Below are 21,981 nucleotides of genomic sequence, written 5' to 3' on the forward strand. Positions count from 1 at the left end.
ATTCACAAAAATTAATCTGAAATACGTCACAGGCTGCAAGGAAAACTCAAAACAATAACTTCCTAGATACAACACAAAAGCAATGATACATGAAAGAAAGAACTGATAAGCTAGACTTGATTACAATGAAAAACTACTGTTCTACCAAAGGCCTTGTCAAAAGAATGAAAAGACAAGCCACAGACTAGGAGAAAATGTTTTCAAAAATATATGTTCAATAAAGGACTGTTATCCAAGATATATTAAAAAAAAAACATTAAAACAACAAAAAGGGATAAGTTCTAATGTTCCATTTCATAGTAGAATGACTATAGACAATAATAATGTCTACATTTCAAAACAGTGAGGATAAAAGATTTTGAATGTTTTCAACCACAAAGAAATGATAAATGCTTGAAGAAATAAATATGCTTACCATTATTTGAACATTACATAATGTATACATGTATGGAAACACCACATGGTATCCATAAATATGTACAATTTTAATCTGTTGATTAAAATCTCTTGGGCTGGGGATGTGGCTCAAGCGGTAGCGCACTCACCTGGCATGCACAGGGCGCTGGGTTTGATCCTCAACACCACATAAAAATAAAATAAAAATTGTGTCCTGCTGAGAGCCATAGCCGAAAGGGCCCCAGCAAACTTCCAGCTGCCAGCTGATGATTGGCTCACAGCAGCCCCAGCAAACTTCCAGCTGCCAGCTGATTGACTCCTCTGCGGTGATGTTCATTGGGCTGTTTCCCCGCCCTTTCAGATCACGGAGCTGCTCATTGGGGGACTCTTTTGGCTCAGTCCACGCGACCCAACCAATTGGCCTCAAGAACAGGGAGTGGGAGGGGTGGCGTTGAGAGGCTTAGGGGAAGTCAGTGGTGGCAGTTAGGCTCTGAGGGAATTCCTGAAGAGCTCCTGTGGTGCGGCGTGTGTGTGTGTGTGTGTGTGTGTGTGTGTGTGTGTGTGTGTGAGAGTGTGTGTGTTCTAAAAATAAAGTTTGTTTCTGCTTGATAAGTGGCTCGTGAATTGTGCCCAGCCAGACTGCGGCAGTGTCCACCGAAAACTAAAAAATAAATAAAATTTTCTCTCTCTCTCTCTCTATCTCTCTCTCTCTCAAAAAATTAAAATCTCTTAAAAAGAAAAAAAAAAAAAGATTTAAAAAATGGCCCAAAGGGCTGTGGCTGTGGCTTAGTGGTAGTGCACTTGCCTGGCATGTGTGAGGCCCTGGGTTTGATTCTCAGCACTGCATATAAATAAATAAAAAATAGGGGCTGAGGATGTGGCTCAAGCGGTAGCGCGCTCGCCTGGCATGCGTGTGGCCCAGGTTCGATCCTGAGCACCACATACAAACAAAGATGTTGTGTCCGCCGAAAACTAAAAAATAAATATTAAAAAAATTCTCTCTCTCTCTCTCTCTCTCTCTCTCTCTCTCTCTCTCTCTTTAAAAAAAATAAAAAAATAAAAAAATAAAGGTCCATCAACAACTAAAAAATTTTTAAAAAATAAAATAAATTAAAAATGGCCCAAAGATCTTGACAGACATCTCACCAAAAAGATATATAAATATCAAATAAGCATATGAAAAGACACTCTAAAACATATATCATTACAGAAATTCAAACTAAAATTAAATAGTACTACATACTATTATGGTTTAGATATTAGATGTCCCCCAAAAGCTCATGGGTGAGATAATGTAAGAAGTTTCACAGGAGATATGATTGGGTTATGAAAGCCTTAACCCAATCAGCAAATCAATCCCCTGATTGGATTAACTGAGTAGTAACTAAAGTGGTTAGGGTGTGGCTGGAAGAGAGGGGTTATTGGGGGCATGCCTATGGGTTATGTATTTTGTATCTGGAGAGTTGAGTCTCACTCTGCTTTCTGATCTCATATGAGCTACTTCCCTCTGCCACACTAGTCCACCATGATATCTTGCCTCACCTTGAGCCCTGAGAAATAGAGTCTGCTGTCTATGAATTGATACCTCTGAAACAGTGAGTTCCCAAATAAACTCTTCCTCCTCTATAATTGTTCTGGCCAGATCTTTTAGTCACAGCAGTAAAAAGCTGACTAAAACATGTACCTATTAGAATGGCCCAAATCTAGAACATAGACAATACCAAATGCTGGCATAGATGTAAAGCAATAGGAATTCTCATTCATTGATGGTGGGGATGCAAAATAGTATATTCACTTGGGAAGAAAATTTTGCCATTTATTACAAAACTAAACTACTCTAATCATATAATCCAGCAGTTGCACTCCTTGGCTCCAAAGGAATTGAAGACAAAAACCTGCAAGTAGGTTTTTATGTAGTTTTATTTAAAATTGCCAAAATTAGAAGCAATCATGATATCTTTCAGTAGGTGAATGGATAAATTAACTGTGGTACAATAGAATAGGATTCAGAGCTCAAAATAAATGAGCTAACAAGCCATAAAAAGATATGGAAGAAATTTAAATTCATAATACTTAGTGAAATCAATTTTTTTAAAGGAGAGAGAGAGGGAGAATGAATCTTTTTTATAGATAGACACAACACAATGCCTTTTTATTTTTTTTAATGTGGTGCTGAGAATCGAACCCGAGTCCCACCCATGCTAAGGGAACACTCTGCCGCTGAGCCACAATCCTAGCCCAAGTGAAAGCAATTTTGAAAATGTTTTGTGCTGCTATAACAGAATACCTGAACTTGGGTAATGTACAAAGAACATAAATATATTTCTCACAGTTCTAGAGGCAGGAAAGTCCAAGATCAAGGCACTGGCAGGTCTGACATCTGGTGAAAACTTCCAAAATGACATGTTGACAACTGTATCCTTCAAAGGAGAGAAACATTGTATTCTCATCTAACAGAAGATGGAAGGGCAAAAAGGGGGCCAAAATTCCCCCATTGATCCCTTTTTTCTTATACCTTTATTTATTTATTTTTATGTGGATTGAACCCAATGCCTCACACATGAGTGCTCTACAACTAAGCCACAACCCCAGTCCCATCAATTCCTTTTTTAAATTGATTTTTTGTAAATAAATGACAGTGGAATGTATTATAATTCTTATTATACATATATTTTCCCCATGAATTCCTTTTATAATGGTATTAATCTATTCATGATGATAGAGCCCTCATGACTTAAACACCTCTCAAAATACCCCACCTTCCAACACTTTTGAATTAGAGATCAAGTTTCCATCACATTCAGACTCTAACATTCCACCTGTAGAGCCCCAAATTCATGACTTTCTCACATGAAAAATACATTCATTCTATCCCCAATAGCCACAGAAATTCTTCACTCACTGCAGAATCAACTTTTAAAGTCTAAAGTTCAAAGTCTTTTATAGATCTGACATGGCTGAGACTCAAAGGTAAAATCTTCCTGAGGCAAATTTTCCTCCAGCTGTGAGCTTGTAAAATCAAACAAGTTTTGTGCTCCCAAAATACAGTGGTGGCATGATAATAGGAAAGACATTTTTATTCCAAAAGGGAGAATAGGAAATAAGAGTAACAGGTCTCAAGTAAGTCCAAAATCCAAAAGAGTACAAACCTTCTGCCAAAGGTTTAAGACTTGAAAATAATCTTCCATTTCATGTCCTGCCTAATGAGTATACTGAGGTGTGGGTTAGATCACCAAGGCCTTGACTTGGGCAGCCCTGTCCCAGGACTTTTCTGGTACAGGCCACACTTCAGTTCTCATGCACTGAGGTTGCATTTCTGCCTCATTCCAAAGGTGGGGCTATACACTGGTGGCTCTACAGTTCCAAGGTCTCTGGGATAGTCCTGCTCCTATGGCTCCACTAAGTATTGCTCTACTATAGACTCCCAGCAAAGGCTCTGACCCCACAGTTCCACTGGCATTGCCCTAGAGGAAGCTTTTGGTGGTGGCCCCACCTTTTTTTTTTTTTTTTTGGTACTAGGGATTAAACCCAAGGGCACTCAACCACTGAGCCACATCCCCAGCCCTATTTTGTATTTTATTTAGAGACAGGTTCTCACTGAGTTGCTTATCACCTCGCTGTTGCTGAGGCTGACTTTGAACTCACGATTCTCTTATCTCAGCCTCCTGTGCCTCTGGGATTACAGGCATGGCCACAGCACCTGGCCATGCCTCACCTCTTTAGGTGGTCTCTGCCAAGACCCTGAAGTTCTCTAAGGCATTCTCTGAATTCTAGGTGGAGAAAGTCATGCCTCCACAGCTTTTATGTTTTGTGCACTTATGTGGATGCTAAGGTTTATGATTTGTACCCTCTGGCATAATGGCCCAAGCTTCTTATTGGCTTGCTTGACAGATACATTTGGGGCAGCTGAGGAGCACTACACTGGAATATAGGGAGCAGAGACCCAAGGCAGCCCCAGGCAGCAAGCCCAATGTTCTAGGGGTTAGGAGGGGCATCCTTGAAATCTCTGAAATACCTTCAGTGTCTTCATCTTTTTATCTTTTTTTGTTGTTGTTGTTGTCATAGATGGACAACATGCCTTTATTTTGTTTATTTTTATGTGGTGTTAAGGATCAAACCTAGTATCTCTGCCACTGAGCTACAGCCCCAGGACCATCATCTTTTTATCTTAATTGAAAGTATCTGCCTTCCTGCTATCCATACTAATCTCTTTATCAACTGGTTACTTGGCTTTTCTCTCCAAACACAATTTTTTTGTTGTTCTTTAGATGACCATGCTGATAATTTTACAAATCTTTATATTCTGCTTCTGGTTTGATTTTTCATCTTTAAGTCATTTCTCTCTTCTCACATTTTACTATAAACAGTTAAAACAAGCCATACAGCACCCTGAATACTATGCTTCTTAGAGACTCTTCTGCCAAATATTCTAATTCATTGCTCTTAAGTTTTGCCTTTAATAAAGTTCTAGGATTTGGACATTATTCAACCAAGATCTTTGCCACTTTTTTTAAAGAGAGAGAGAGAGAATTTTTTAATATTTATTTTTTAGTTATCGGCGGGCACAACATCTTTGTTTGTATGTGGTGCTGAGGATCGAACCCGGGCCGCACGCATGCCAAGCGAGTGCACTACCGCTTGAGCCACATCCCCAGCCCGATCTTTGCCACTTTAAAAAAAAATTGTTCTAATTACTTTTACATGACAGCGTAATGCATTTCAACTGATTGTACACAAATGGAGCACAATTTCTTATTTCTCTGGCTGTACATGATGCAGAGTCACACTGTGCAATTATACATGTACATAGGGTAATAATGTCCATCTCATTCCACCATCCTTCCCACCCCTACTCTTTGCCACTTTTATAACAATGCTGGCCTTGCCATCGACTTTCAATGTCTTGTTCTTCATTTCTATCTGTGACCTCATCAGAATGGCCTTTATTTTCTGTATTTCTACCAACATTCTGTTCATGACTACTTAAACAGATTTTCTCTAAAGCTCTCCTCTTTCTGAGTCCTGACCAGAACCACCCTTACTAATTCATTCACAGAATCATGATTTTTTTCTAGCATGCCCTTTAAAACTATTTTAGCCTCTACCCATTACCCAATTCCAAAGTTACATCTACAGTTCAGATGTTTGTTATAGCAACATCCCACTTCTATGTTCTATGTTACCATTTTCTGTATTTGTTTTATGCTGCTATAACAGAATAACTAGAGGGTTAAGTATGTATAAGTGGTAGAGTGCTTGATGAACATGTAGTTCAATCCCCAGTATCACAAAAGGAGGAGGAGGAGGAGGAGGAGGAGGAGCAGCAGCAGCAGCAGCAGCAGCAGCAGCAGCAAACTACTTGGGACTGGGTAATTTAAAAACAGAAATCTACTTCTTACAGTTCTATAGGCAGATAAGAAAAGATCAAGGCACCATCAGATTCGGTGTCTAATGAGGGTCTTGTATTAGTCATCTTTTTTGCTGCTGGGACTAAAAGACCTTACCAGAACAATTTTAGAGGTGGAAAAGTTTATTTGGTGTCTCATGGTTTCAGAGGTCTCAATTCATAGACAGCAGGCTCCATTCCTTGGGGCTTAAGGTAAGGGTGAACATCATGGAGAAAGAGTGTGGCAGAGGGAAGTAGCTCACATGATGAATAGGAAGCAGAGAGAGAGGTCTCCACTTGCCAGATTCAAATATATATACCCCCAAAGCTACGCCCACAATTCCTACCTCCTCCAGCCACAGCCTACCACTTCAGTAACCACTCAGTTAATACCTATCAGGGGATTAATTTACTGATTGGGTTAAGACTCTCACAATCCAATCATTTCTCCTCTGACTCTCACAATCCAATCATTTCTCCTCTGAACCTTCTTGCATTATCTCACATGTGAGCTTTTAGGGGACACCTCACATCCAAACCATAACAGGTCTGGTCTGTTTCCAAGATGGTACCTTAAACATTGTATCCTCTGGAGTGGAGGAATTCTGTGTCCTAGCAGCAAAGAGGCAAAAGGCAGAAAAACTAAAGGACAAAAAGGGGGCATAACTCTCTCTTCCTAGACTTTTTATAATGGTATTAGTCTCTTCATGAGAGCAGAGCCTCATTCCTGAAACACATCTCAAAAGTCTCCACCTCTCAACATTTGCATTGTGGATAGAGTTTCCAACACATGAATTTGGGGGGATACGTTTAGATTAAAGCAGATATGTGCTGTTTGATTACAATTATATGGCATTCTAGAACGGGTAAAACTTCATATACAATAAAAAGATCAGTGGTTGGAAAGGGGTTGTAAAGGGTGAGTGGAACCAGTAGAACATCAAGGATATTTAACGTAGTGAAATGCTTCTGGATGATACTGTAATAGCTGATACATGTCATTACACATTCATCCAAACCCATAAAAGGTACAATACAAAGAGTAAACCCTAAAATAAACTTTGGGTGAAAATGAAATATCAGGGGCTGGGGTTGTATCTCAGTAGTAGTACACTTACCTAACATATGTGAGGCACTTGGTTCCACCCTCAGTACCAAAAAAATAAATAAATTAAATAAAGCTATTATTTCCATCCATAACTAAAAATATTTTTACAAAGAAAAAAATGAGGAGCTGGGTGTGGGCTCAGTGATAGAGCACTTGTCTAGCATATGTGAGACACTGGGTTTCATCCTCAGCACCACATAAAAAATATATAAAAGAAAATGATATGTCAGGGCTGGCATTGTAGCTCAGTGATGGAGCACATGACTAGCAAGTGTGAGGAACTGGTTTTGATCCTCAGCATCAAAAAAAAAAAAACAAATAAATAAACATATAAAAACATGGCTGGATATCTTTTTAAAAATAAAATGTATCATTCTGGTGGGGATATTGATAACAGGGGAAGATATACATGTGAAGGGAACAGAAGATAGATGGGATATCTTTGTGCCTTATTCTCAGTTTTGCTGTGAACCTAAAACTTCTTGAAAAATAAAGTTTATTAAAAAAAAAAAAAAGACTGACCACACTGTTAGCAATGATTGGGAGAGACCAGAACACTCACATACTAGTACATAAACTAGGAGAGCCACTTTACCAAAAGAATTTGACTATTTAATATAAAGTTAAATATGTACATATTTAGTATTATATCTAAATTAATACATAATCCATCAAGTCCACTCCTATTTTCCCAAGACAAAAGAAAAAATGTGTCTATACAATGACTTGTACAAGAATATTCATAAAAGCTACATTTATAATAGCCAAAACTGGAAACAACCCCAAAGTCCATCAATAGGAGAATGAATAAATAAACGGTAGTATATCTGTACAATGAAACACTGCTCAGTCAAAAAATGATTTATTGGTACAATAACATTGATGCATCCCAAAATAATTATGCTGAGCATAAGAAACAGGACCAAAGACTATGTATTCATGACTCTATTTACATATAACTGTAGATAACTGCAAATCTATAGTGACAGAAAATGGATCATTTACTTGGAAATGGATGGAATGGAAAGCCCAAGAAAACTACTTTTTTAGATGATAGATATGTTCACTATCCTGATTATGATAGTGGTTTCATGAAAATATATTCATATATATGCATATTCACATATGAACACATAAATAACTTGGCAATTGTGCAATTTAAATACACACAGCTTTCATGTTGGAAGTTTTCCTTGTTTGTCTGGTGATCCTTGACTAAGTGTTTCTATTTAAGAATAAGATGCTGAAAAGTTAAGGGAAAGCTCTGTGTGTATGGATGTGACTTATTTTTCCAAAAATTTTTTGTAGTTATAGATGGACAGACAGAATGCCTTTATTTTATTTGCATTTGGTGCTAAAGATCAAACCCAGTGCCTTACGCATGCTAAGCAAGCACTCTGCCACTGAGCTATAGTCCCAGCCCCTGGATATAGCTTCTTTGCTCATAGGGGTCAGTATGGGATGATCAGACATTGATTAAAATTTATAGCATTGGGCTGGGGCTGGGGCTCAGTGGTAGAACACCTGCCTCACATATGTGATGCACTAGGTTCAATCCTCAGCACCACATAGAAATAAAGATATTGTGTCCATCTACAACTAAAATTTTTTTTTAAAAATATAGCTTGATGTATAAAACTTTTTATCACTTTGATTACTATTATTTTTTAATTTTTAAAAAATTTTTGGTACTGGGGATTGAACCCAGGGGTGCTTTACCACTGAGCTACATATGCAGTCCTTTTATATTTTATTTTGAGACAAGTCAAAGTTGCTGAAGGTCTCACCAAGTTGCTGAGGCTGGCCTCCAATTTACAATCTTCTTTCCTCAGCCTCCCAAATTGCTTAGATTACAAGCATGCATCACAGTGCCCAACTTTGCCTACTATTTTTTTTATATTTTTTAGTTGTAGATGGACAAAATACCTTTATTTTATATATTTGTATGCTGTGCTGAGGATCAAACCCAGTGCCTCACACATGCCAGATGACTACACTACCACTGAGCCACAACCCCAGCCCTGCCTACTATATTGATCCACTCCTTTCTCTTTTGCTATACACTCCAACTAGATAACATTCTGCTCCCACTGCCTAGAAAGCCCCTTCCACAACTGAACTTTCAGTATGTTGACATTCACCCTACCAAATAGCTTGGCTTATCCTTGTTGTCCAAGTCTATCAATTTCCTTGATCCTTTCCCCTAGGAATTACTGTTTTCTCTGCATGATCTCTAGTTGTAATTTCTCATATTCTTGCATTAATCCCTACACTGTAATTCATTCATTTGTGTACATGTGATCTCAGTTTGGGAAGAAATTCATCTCTATATCCCCAGTGACTAGCATAAAACCTGGCACATAGTAGATGTTCAATAATAAACGATGAGTGATGCATGACTAAAAATCATACTCTTACTCTCATACTGTACTGCCTCTACAGCTTACAGCTAAATTTGCTCAAAGGAAAGTTCTAATTCCATGAACAGGACCACCTACTGTATTACAACCAGATGCAGTTGATCCTGATTATCCTTAACTAGTTACAAAAATATATGAAACACAGATATAATAAACATTTTGTCATTTCTAAAAGAGTACAGGCTAGTTTAACAACAGGTTCTTCACTTATATGGCCTACATGTGATACTAACACTGTTCAGTGCATGTACTTTCTATCATTCACTATTAAAATGTTGAATTCTGAAAATTTCAGACTTAGTAGAGCCTAAATTTGTGGGATTTTGCTTTACATATGAAAAATAAAGATAATCATAATAGATATGGAATATGACAAATGCTCCCTCCTAGAATATACTCTTAGTACCACTTTAAAATCTTTTTTTTTTATTTTCAGTTATGGCATTTGCAGGTAAATGGATGAAACTGGAGACTATCATACTAAGTGAAAATAAGCCAATCCCCCAAACTCAAAGGCAGAAAATGTTCTCTAATATGTGGATGCTAACACAGAACATCAGAGGGGGGGTGTGGGGCAGGAAAGAATAGAAGTTCATTAGATTAGACAGAAGGGAATGAAGGGAAAGGAGGAGGAATGGGAATGGGAAAGACAGTAGAATGAATTGAACATAACTTTCCTATGTTCATATATGAATACACAACCAGTGAAACTCCACATCATGTACAACCACAAGAATGGGATCCTAATTAAAATAAGTTATACTCCAGTTGGGCATGGGGGCACACACCTGTAATCCCAGCAGTTTGGGAGGCTGAGGCAGAGGGATTACAAGTTCAAACCAGCCTCAGCAAAAGTGAGGTGCTAAGTAACTCAGTGAGACCCTGACTCTAAATAAAATGCAAAAATAGGGCTGGGAACGTGATTCTGTGATTGAGTGTCCCCGAGTTTAATTCCCAGTACCAAAAAAAAAATAATAATAAGTTATACTCCATGTATGTATAATATGTCAAAATATACTCTACTGTCATGTATATCTAAAAAGAATAAAATCTATTTAAAAATAAATCTTTTTTCATTTTCTAGTAGGAATTTAGGTTTGAATGGCTCCATTTGCTTTTTTAAAAATTTTTTTAGGGGGCTGGGGTTGTAGCTCAGTGGCAGAGCACTTAACTAACATGTGAGAGGCACCAGGTTCGATCCTCAGCACCATATATAAATAAATAAAATAAAGGTAAAAAATTTTAGTTGTAGATGGACACAATACTTTTATTTATTTATTTTTATGTGGTGCTGAGGATTGAACCCAGTGCCTCATGCATGCTAGGTAAGTACTCTACCACTGAGCTACAACCTTAGTCCCTTCCATTTGCTTTTAATCAGAGTTTATCATTTTGCTCCACCATTTATTAAACTGTATATGCATTATTTTTGTATATGTATTATGCTTGATCACTTATTAAATTATATGTATACTGTCACTATTGTATGGAACTTAGTGGTGATGTCACAAACTGAATAGTGTAGCACAATTTTAAAAGTAGAAAAAATGAAAATGTAGATAAAAAAGAAGCTTTCTTACATTCAAATATACATAGTAATTAGAGAAAGAACTATATGAATTTTTTTTAAAGCAAAATTTAAACATACTGATGACTATTTCATCAGAATTTAATGGAAGGAAACTTTTTTCATAACAGCTATGCACATTTATATTGGATTCCTGTACATAATCAGTCAAAACAAAGTAGTTACACAGTAATGACTAATGTGATAATAATGAGTCTCTGAAACAGGGGCAATTGAATATGCATCACTTGCTTTTCATATGTAAATTCCATTACAAACCAAGCATTACTGCTTCCTTGTATTTCTATGTAACACTATGATTAATAGGCATATCATGTAGAATAAGAAGAGAAAGCGTTTTTACATTGCATTTGCAAATTTACTAAAAGCAATAAAATCCATATTTATATCACAGCAGAAAACCTTCCATACCTGAGCACTTGACAATGACTTAGAATAATGTAACTAACAAATTTCTATCTAATCTATGATTTGAGTATAATTTTCTGATGGATATTAATCTGTTTCCTTTCTCCAGAAGTAAAATGTGAAAAGTATTTTTTTTTAACCTCTAGATTCAAATACATGTAAATATTCATTCTTTTATATCTAGTTATAACATGTAGGCCATTTTGCCTACAAACACTATATCAATGAGCAGGCCAATTTACCCCTTAGGGGAAATATGGATTTACTAGGTTTCTGCATTTCTTTTACTGTGATATCAAGAGAGTGGGAGAAGGAAGGAAGAATATAGATACCCCAATTAGTAATTCTGATTGGTAGCCTAGAATCAAAACAAACTACCGCTACTTGTTTTGGGTTTGTTTGTTTTGGCACCAGAGATTGCAGCCAGGAGCATTTAACCACTGAGCCACATTCCCAGTCCCTTTTTGTATTTTATTTAGAGACAGGGTCTCACTGAGTTGCTTAAGATCTCACCAAGTTGCTGAGGCTAGCTTTGAACTCGTGATCATCCTGTCTCAGCCTCCCAAACCACTGGGAATAGAGACATGGGCCACCATGCCTGGCTCTGTTTTGGGTTTGTTTTGTTTTGTTTTGGTACCAGCAATTGAACCCAGGGGCTCTTAACCTTGAGCCACATCCCCAAGCCACTTTATATTTTATCTTGAGACAGGGTTTAATTTGATTAGGTCACCACTAAATTGCTAACACTGGCCTTGAACTTGAGATCCTCCTGCCTCAGCAGCTTCTGAGAGTACAAGGAATGCACCATCATACCCAGCAGCTAATACCAGCTGTCATTGTCCTCTTCCTCCTCTTCTCTATTTCATTTAGCAGACTCAGTAAGAATCACTTAAAACTGTCCTGGTACCGGTGGATCCAAGATGGCAGGCCAGAGGGAGGAAGCACTCCTTCGCTCTGTGACCTGGAACTCAAGAAGTGAGAATACTGCTTCTCTGCAAGTGATATTCCTGCTTCCGCACAGGAATCACAGCCACTGTGCCCACTCAAGGCTCCGGGCCTCAGCATCAGAGAAGGTCTCCCAACTACTTGCCCACGCAGGACTACTAGGTGTCTGAGGGACCATAGGCATCAGCACCCGTGAAAAACATTTAGCTACCCACCCAAGCAGAAATTCCTGATGCAGCTTGTTGGTAAAGATGGCGCCCAGAGCGCTTCTCTTCCAGGAGCTCAGGTCCATGACGCACTGAATGGCGGGCGAACCATCACCTCCAATCCCTGTGAATGGCGCCCCTCCAATCCCTGAAGTGGCGTGAACTCTCGGCCGATGAAGAAGTAACAGCCCACTCACCCTCCTCCTCCTCATCCTGTGTTAAGCCCATAAATATCAACACCCTGTTCGTGCTCTCTCTCTTACTCTCCCTCTCTTCCTATCCCCCTCTCTCTCTCTCCCTCTCTTCTCTCTCTCTCTCTTTCTCTCTCTCTCTCTCTTACTCTCCCCCCCTCCCCCCTTTTCTTCTGCGAGTGGCCGCTACGGTCCTGCTAATAATATCTTGGACAGGTTAACGGTTGTTTTGGCTTATTGAGTTTACAGAGCTTTTCCATTGTCCTTTACATTGGTGCCCAAACCCCAGACGGGGATCCCTGTCACTCAAGGTGGAACCCTGTTCCCAAACTCCGAGCCCAACCATTCCTGTCATAGTCCACTCCTCTGATCGCCTGCCTGACATCCACCACCGGCCTGCAGATTGGTGAGTTCCCCCATACCATGAGTGCCTGAACCCTAACTCACCAGAACGAGGGAATTGGCCATTGAGTTTCCGGCAATCCCTCCCAGTGTTTTAGTGGGGAAATGCACCCCACCCAGACCCATCAGGGTTGCAGTGGTCCCCGGGTGCTCTGCTAGGACACCCCTGGGAATCAACCACCTGGGACATAGATTAATTCTCTCTTTCTAACTCCTCCATCTCCCTTCACTCTTATCTCCCGTGGACGGATTAGCGTAATTGCTACAGCCCGTCTCACCCGAGTCTGGAACTTGGTTCCTCCCGGAACTCCATTCCTCCCGTTCCTGACTCTTTCGTTCCAGTCGAAAAACTTTCCTGATGTCAGGTTGCCCGCAGCCCCAGCCTATTTGGGTCTCACAGATTGTACTTTACTGGTGACAACCGGGTAGTGCCCTCTGTATTTCCCTGTGGCGGTCAGTCATTTTGGGGAAGCCCACTTGATCTTCCATTCACTCCAGAGATTCCAGGAAGCTCTTTCCGGCCCAGATTTTCTCTCCTTCTCTCTTAGTCTTTCTCTGACTCCCATTTTGCCCTCCCAGCATGGGAAATTCCTCATCCCTCCCGGCTGATTCTCCTTTGTGGTGCCTCTTAGATAATTTGAAAACCCTGAGCCTGTCCCCTGATATTAAACTGAAAAGGCTCATACAATTCCATACCCAGGACTGGCCTACATACCCCCTAGACAACCAAAACGTTTGACCCACGTGTGGGTCTCTGGATCCCAATTTACTCCGGGATCTTTTAATTACTGTGAGCAATCAAAGAAGTGGAACAAGATTCCCTAAGTAGAGGCTTTTTCCATTCTTCGATCTCATCCAAATCTTTGCACCCAATACAGCTTCAACAGCTACTCCTTGCTCTCAAACCTCCTTTCTCCTCTTCTCCACTCTCTGCCTCCACACTTCTCCTCCTCCTTCCTCTTCTCTGCTCTCCACCTCCACTTTGGACCCGGCTGAAGAACCACCTCCATACCGCTCTCCCCTGCCCTCAGCCCCACTTTCCCCACTTTCACCCCCTCCCACTTCCCCATTTTCTACATCTGTGGCATCTTCTGCAGACAATCCTTCTCCTCTTCCTCCCGACACTTCCGCACAAACTCCTCCCACTTTTGTTCTTTCTGCCCTGTCCCTCCACCTCAGTTTAGTTCACCCGCCACCCGTTCAGCCACCTATTCACACCTAATACAGCACCTAACTCACAAGTCACCCCATCTCATCACCTGACTCAAACTTCACATGTTGTGGCCCCCCTTCAGGAGGTCGCCAGGCCGGACGGGATTTTAAGGGTTTATGTTCCTTTTTCTATGCTTGACCTTCCTCAAGTAGAAAAAAAATTGGGATCTTACACTGCAAACTCTGTTTCTTTATTAAAGAGTTTCAATACTTAACTCAAGCTTATAGCCTCACCTTTCATGATCTCTATATGATTCTGTCCAATACTCTCCTCCCTGAGGAAAGGAGAATGGTCTGGAACCAGGCTAGGGCCTATGCAGATCAGGTTCATCAGACTGATGCCCACCATCCCTTAGGGGCCCAGGCAGTTCCAGACCAAGACCTCCATTGGGATTATAATGACCCCCAAGACCTGGGATGTAGGGACCACCTTATTACCTGTCTGATAGCTGGCCTAAAGGCGGCAGCACAAAAGGCTATTAACTTTGATAAACTCCAGGTAGTCATCCAGGAGAAAAATGAAAACCCCTCGGCCTTCGTAGACTGACTAACAAAGGCTCTCCTTCAGTCCACCCCAACATCCAGGCAAAGCTAAAAAATTAGAGGGGACCCTTGACTCCTCAGACCGAAGTATTGGCCAGGCCTTCAAGGTCTACCACAACAGAGATGAAAGAGCAAAATGCCAAAAATTCCAGATGTTGTCTCAGGTGTTACAGGGCTCCTTCCAACCTATGGAAAGGGGGAGACAACAACCCCCATAACGAGGACCCTCTGGGCCCTGCTTTAAGTGTGGTGATGAAGGACATTGGGCTAGGGCATGCCCTAACCCCAGGGTACCACCCAGACCGTGACCCAGATGCTGACATCCTGGCCACTTGGGATTGGTCTGCCCCAATTCCTGGAGGGGAATTGAGGTCAGTCACCCCACCAGTGACTTGCTGGGCCTAGCAGCCAAGGATTTATGGGGCCCTGGGTCTTCTGTCCCAACCTATTCAATCACCAAGCAGGAACCCAGGATGGTTATCCGAGTGAATGGGCATCCCATAAACTTTTTGGTAGACACCGGGGCCACAGCCTTGGTTTTGAGAGAGTTTTGGGGAACTACCTATTCCTCTGAATCTCCTATTGTTGGGGTAGGAGGTCAAACCATCATCCTGCGCAGAACTCCTCCCCTCACGTGCTCCTTATCTGAGTTCTCCTTTTCACACCATTTTTTGGTTATATCTCAGTGTCCGGTCCCCTTGTTGGGAAGGAATATATTATCCATCTTGAAGGCCTCCATGACCTTACCCTTATTGTCCTCCCCTACTTATATCTTCGTCATGGCTTTACTCCCCGACAAAGAAGAGACTTTACCCCTTTGTGTCTGGTGTGGAGACCCCAATAACCACCAGAACACACATTTTCCCCTCCCCTGTAAAATGGTAGATCCAATTGTATGGGACACTGAAACCCCGTCCTCTGCAAATTGCTCTCCCGTGGAAGTGCATCTTAAAGACCGTAACCACTTCCCAAACCAGGCTCAATATCCCCTGCCAACTGCCAGTCTTAAGGGCCTAAAGCCAATCATTCAGAGCTTACTAAGAAAGGGGTTCCTCCATCCCACACACTCTCCATTCAATACCCCAATTTTAGCAGTAAAAAAGCCTAATGGAACATATCATTTGGTGCAGGACTTAAGGTTAATAAATTCTTCAACCAGGCCCATACATCTCCTGGTTCCAAACCCTTGTACTGTCCTTTCCTTCATTCCTGCAACCTCCACCTGTTTTTCAGTTATTGGTCTTAAAGATGCATTCTTTTAGATTCCACTATTTGTCTCTTCCCAAGACATATTTGCCTTCACCTGGACTGATCCAGAAACTAGACATTCCGACAGTTAACCTGGACTGTCCTGCCCCAGGGGTTTCAAGACAGCCCACATATTTTTGGACAAATCCTCACTGGAGATCTTGAGGATTTTTTTCCCTCTATGCCCCGACTCAACCCTCCTATAATATGTTGATGACCTCCTCCTCTGTAGTCCCTGTTAGAAACCTCAAAGTCTGACACAGCTGCCATCCTGAATTTTCTTGCTCACCAAGGATATAGGGTTTCTCTGCAAAAGGTGCAGCTCTCTCTCTCTGAGGTTGTTTACTTAGGGTTACACATTTCCCCAGGAAAGAAAGCTATCACAACTGATAGAAAAGGCCTTATTGAAAGCCTTCCAGGACCAAAAACTAAAGAGGAGATTCTCTCGTTCCTGGGTCTGGCAGGTTATTTTAGGGCATGGGTACCAAATTACTCATTACTTGCCAGACCATTATATGATCTAGCAAAGGGGAACAAGCATGAGCCCTTGTTACTTTCAGCAGTACCACATTTCAGAACCCTCCAGAAGGCCCTCTTACAAGCACCAGCTCTACACCTGCCAGATGTTAATAGGCCTTTTACTCTCTATGTTCATGAAAACAAAGGGCAAGGCTTGGGGATGCTGGGACAAATGTATGGGCCCACCTTTGCTCTGGTGGCATACCTTTTGAAACAGATCCAACTGTCCAGGGATGGTCTCCTTGTCTCTGCGCCCTAGTGGCCTCCTATGTTTTATTAAAGGAATCGCAAAAGCTTACCTTTGGAGCCCAAATTACTGTCACCTCTCCTCATCACCTAAAGGACTTGCTAACATACAAAGGACTGCAAACCCTCCCTCCCTGTCGAATTCTCTCTCTCTTGGTCTCTTTCCTCTACGACTCTTCCATGTCCTTCCAAACCTGCGCACCTCTCAACCCAGCAACTCTGTTACCAATTCAAGCTCAAGGTCGAACACAGTCCCCAATACATAAATGCAGGGAAATTCTAGAAAACTTCCTCCCATGTCCAACTAATATCACTGAGGGACCTCTAGACCAACCCGATTACATCTGGTTCACTGATGGCAGTTCCTTTATGCATGAGGGGATCAGAAAAGCTGGATATGCCATAGTGTCCCTATTACGAGTAATAGAAGCCAATCCCCTGCCTGGAAATACCACCAACCAACAGGCTGAACTGGTAGCTGCAATGCAAGCCTGCGAATTGGCAGCAGGGAAAATCTTACACTTTATACTGATTCCAAATATGTTTTCCACATTCTTTTATCTCATGTAGCAATTTGGAAGGAGAGAGGACTCCTGAACTCAAAGGGCACCTCTGTAACCAACTCCACATACATCACCCAGCTACTACAAGCCTCCCAGCTTCCTAAAACACTTGGAGTTGTCCATTGAAGATCACACCAAAATGACTCCTCCCCCGTCACACAGGGGAATTCAAAAGCAGATCAGGCAGCCAGGTCAGCCGCCCTTTCAGACCCCTCCAGATCTCTCATTGCCACGTGCTCTCCAACATTACCCAATAACGGAGATCCACCTAAATTTGCCTTCTTTACTGACCTCCACTCCATTTTCCACACCAGTCTGCAGACTCTCAAAGCCTTTCTCCACTCTTTCTTTACTCTGACTCCCCAGGATAAAGAAGTGATATAGCAAATCACAGCCTCATTCCAGATATGCAAAAGAGTGAATCCCAATACATCTTTAAAACCTGGAACCTTCCCTTCTCATCAGGCTAGGGACCATATTCCCGGGGCAGATTGGCAAATCAACTTTACTAACATGCCCAGAGTAAAAAACTTCAAATACATACTAGTTTTAATAGACACATTCTCGGGTTGGGTAGAGGCCTTCCCCACCTCAAATAAGCAGGCTACCACAGTTGCTAACATCCTCCTGACCAAAGTAATCCCTTGGTTTGGGATGCCTGCTTCAATCCAATATGACAATGGGCCTGAGTTTGTCTCTCAAGTAATCCAGAATGTGGCAAAGACATTGTCCATCCCATGGCACTTTCATTGTCTCTATCGCCCCCAAGCCTCAGGTAAGGTTGAGTGAACCAACCGCACAATGAGATTCATTTAGATTGGGTTAAAATCCTCTCCCTTCCCCTATTATGCCTGAAGGCTTTACCAAAAAAGCCATCCCTTGCCTTACCCTTTGAGATAATGTATGGTCATCCTCTTCTTCCCCCCCCCCCGCCCCCTCCCAGGAATCTCACCAGAGCCTTGGCCCCTCCCCGACCAATATGCTCTTCCCCTCCTCTTCCTTATACACTCTGAGCTATGGAAGCAACAAGATTCTTGCTTCCAGATCCAGAGAACTCAGCTGCCTCCTTTCCGCTCAAACCAGGAGAATGGGTCTACTTTTCTTCCCCAGGGGAAAGATCCCCCCTAACCCCAAAATGGGAAGGGCCATTACAGGTAGTCCTGTGTACACCAAATGCTGCAAAACTCCAACAGGAAGGAAAGAAACTAACCCCCTGGATTCATATTTCTAGGTTAAAACCAGCAGCAAGCCCTCCAGAGGACAATCCCACCACAGCTAACAACCTTGCAGGACCCCCACAATTTCCCAGATCCCCAGATAACCCTCTCAAGCTTCATTTTTCACAGTCATGTACCACCCTTCATCCCATTCCAGAGAAGAACATACATAAGAATGGGCTTCCTGATAGGATCTAGGAACCCACAGCAACACAGTACACCCATAACCTTTTTAGAAAGCAGTAATTGGCACAACAATCCTATTGGGACCTCTTCACAAACCCATCAGCTGCTGGATTCTCCCGATACTGGGACCTCTAGTTGGGGTCTTTTTATTCTGTGCCTTCCTTCCTTGCATTTTAAAAATTCCTTCAAGGACAAATTAACAAAATCTCTAACCAAACTTTCAATCAGCTCCTCCTCAGGGATTACCAGCTACTTGCCAACAAGCTGGATGACATGCACATCCAGTCATCCCAAGAAACCTCCACCAAGTGCTGAAAGATGAAGACACCAAATGATGACTCCACGGAAGAGCCATCTCTACCCCACCATGCCAAAAAAAATAAGCCCTTGGTTTTCAGCTTTATATGTTCTAATCTGCCTTCTCCTGGGCATAGGCCTTTTCTACCAGCACTACAGACTGGACGACATGACAGAAATTAATGCTGTTTCTTTTCATAGCCGCAGGGCACATTCATGGACTTCTCCCCAGAGGAAACCCATGCCTTTAGTGCATGGATATGGGGCCTCCTGGTCCTTCTTCTCCAACCAACTGACCTCCCTCCCTCCCTATAAACGATGCCCCTACTCAGCAGGAAGTAACCAGATGGAGTATGACACCCCCAAACCAAAACAAAAAAGGGAGGAATGTTGGTAAACATGGCGCCCAGAGTGCTTCTCTTCCTGGAGCTCAGGAGTGTTGGTAAAGATGGCGCCCAGAGCGCTTCTCTTCCAGGAGCTCAGGTCCATGACACACTGAATGGCGCGCGAACCATCACCTCCAATCCCTGTGAATGGCGTGAACTTTGAATGGCGCACCTCCAATCCCTGAAGTGGCTGAACTCTAGCCAATAAAGAAGTAACAGCCCACTCACCCTGCTCCTCCTCATCCTGTGTTAAGCCCATAAATATCAACACCCTGTTCGTGCTCTCTCTCTTACTCTCCCTCTCTCTCTTACTTTACCTCTCTTCCTCTCCCCCCTCTCTCTCTCCCTCTCTTCCCTCCCTCCCTCCCTCCCTCTCTTCCTCTCTCTCTCTCTCTCTCTCTCTCTCTCTCTCTCTCTCTCTCTCTCTCCTCCCCCCTTTCTCTCTGCAACTGGCCACTACAGTCCTGCTATAAAATCTTGGATAGGTAAACGGTTGTTTTGACTTGTTGAGTTTATGGAGCTTTTCCACCGTTCCTTACACAGCTCCCACGCAGGACACCTGGCAGCTACTCACGCACAGGATCTCTAGCCACCGTTCCAGTGTGGACCTTCATCAACCAACATTGGGCTCCCCAGGTCGCCTCCATCTTGGGACTCTACAACAATGGAGATATTCCCCTATGCACCATAGCCTGCCTGTACCCAGGAACTTCACACAGGCTCTGACAACAGCCACAGCCACACAGTGCACACCACAGACCCAGTCTCTGAACTCATCTTCCTACGCCATTGCCCAGCTCTCCCCACCTAACCTGATACCCCCACTGCTAAAAGCAGCCACCTCCATCTTGGTCACCTTCATCACCATCTTTAGTGGAGGCAACTCCCAGTTTGGAATTCCAGCTGGCCAGGTACCCAGTTTCTAACTAGCTCCTCTCCTCAGCAGCTGCTAATCTGGCACAGTAACTGCCCAATACAAAACAGCTCTCAGTGGGGCAGGTGTGCAACATGCCCAAAGTGCCACACACAGGAGCCCTGGAAAGAATGGTTCCTTATTAGGAAGCAATAAGAGAGACGGTGAGTGTGACACAGTTTAGAGACTAACAGAGACCAGGAACTGGGAGATCTTCAGACAAGATAAGGAGATAAGACCAGGCACTTTCATCACAGAAGTAGGCCCAAAAAGTGATCCCTGAGGTGCAATCTCCCTTCAGGGACTGGTGGGTGCCACACCCCACTTCCAGATGCCCTTCACCCAGGACCAACCCTCCCTCCCTGGTTACTTTCACCATCCTGAGGGCAGAGACACCAGCTAACAACAGATGACCCCATCTACTGGATGAGAAGGGAAGCAGGAAAGATACTAATCTCCAAACAAAACAATCCTCATTTCTTCCTTCAATATTTTTTTTCTTTTTTAAATTTCTTCTCCCTTTCTATTCTACTGCCCTCACATCCCCAACATATGTAAAACCAAGTACTTTGCATGAATTAGGATATTGATGTCTGAAACAACTGACTAGTATATTATACTTGTGTCATATATTCTTTTTCTTTTTTCCTCTGATTTTTACTATTTTAACAATTTTTATTTTTCTTAGTATATATCTGTGTACTCTACTGTCTTCCCTCTTACTTTTCTACCCAAAATTACTACCTCTCTATTCTCCTGCTACTAACCTTCTTCTTTAGATTTCTCTTTCACACTTCCTAAATATAATAACTCTATATCCTCATCTCCTACCTCCTCAGCATATCACCTACACCTCACAACTGGTTTTTTATCCACCATCAGAAACTGTAAACACGTTTATAAACCTACTGATTATATTGTAGATAATAATTGAATTCACCAATTCTGTATATTGTGACCAAACTATAAACATCTATTAGCAACTATTTGTTTTTAGGTGTTATATTTTTATATTGGGATCTGTTAACATTGTCCTACCCCTCAAAGGAGAAGTATTGGAACCCTACAGGGAGCTATAAGCCTATAGGGGAAAAAAATGGTAACACCTCGGATCCACAGTGCTAGAAGGTAGGATACATGAACAACATGAAAAGACAAGGGAAGAAAGTGTCCCAAACAAATCAAGATACCACATTATTAGAATCCATGGCTAGCACAGCAGATGAAATTACAGAGAAGGATTTCAGGGTGTACATAATTAAAATGTTCTGTGAATTAAAGGATGAGAGCAAATACAGGCACCAAAAGACCATTTTGACAAAGAGCTACACAAGCAAATAAAGGAAGTAAAAAGATTACTTCAATAGGGAGATAGAGGTTCTAAAGAAAAACCAAACAGAAATTCTTGAAATGAAAGAAACAATAAACCAAATTAAAAGCTCAATTAAAAGCATCACCAACAGAGTAGACCACTTGGAAGACAGGACCTCAGACAATGAAGACAAAATATATAATTTTGAAAAGAATGTAGACCACACAGTGAAAATGGTAAGAAACCAGGATCAGAACATTCAAGAAATATGAGATAGCATAAAAAAACC

Source organism: Callospermophilus lateralis, chromosome X (assembly GCF_048772815.1).
Source record: "Callospermophilus lateralis isolate mCalLat2 chromosome X, mCalLat2.hap1, whole genome shotgun sequence".
NCBI lineage: Eukaryota > Metazoa > Chordata > Mammalia > Rodentia > Sciuridae > Callospermophilus > Callospermophilus lateralis.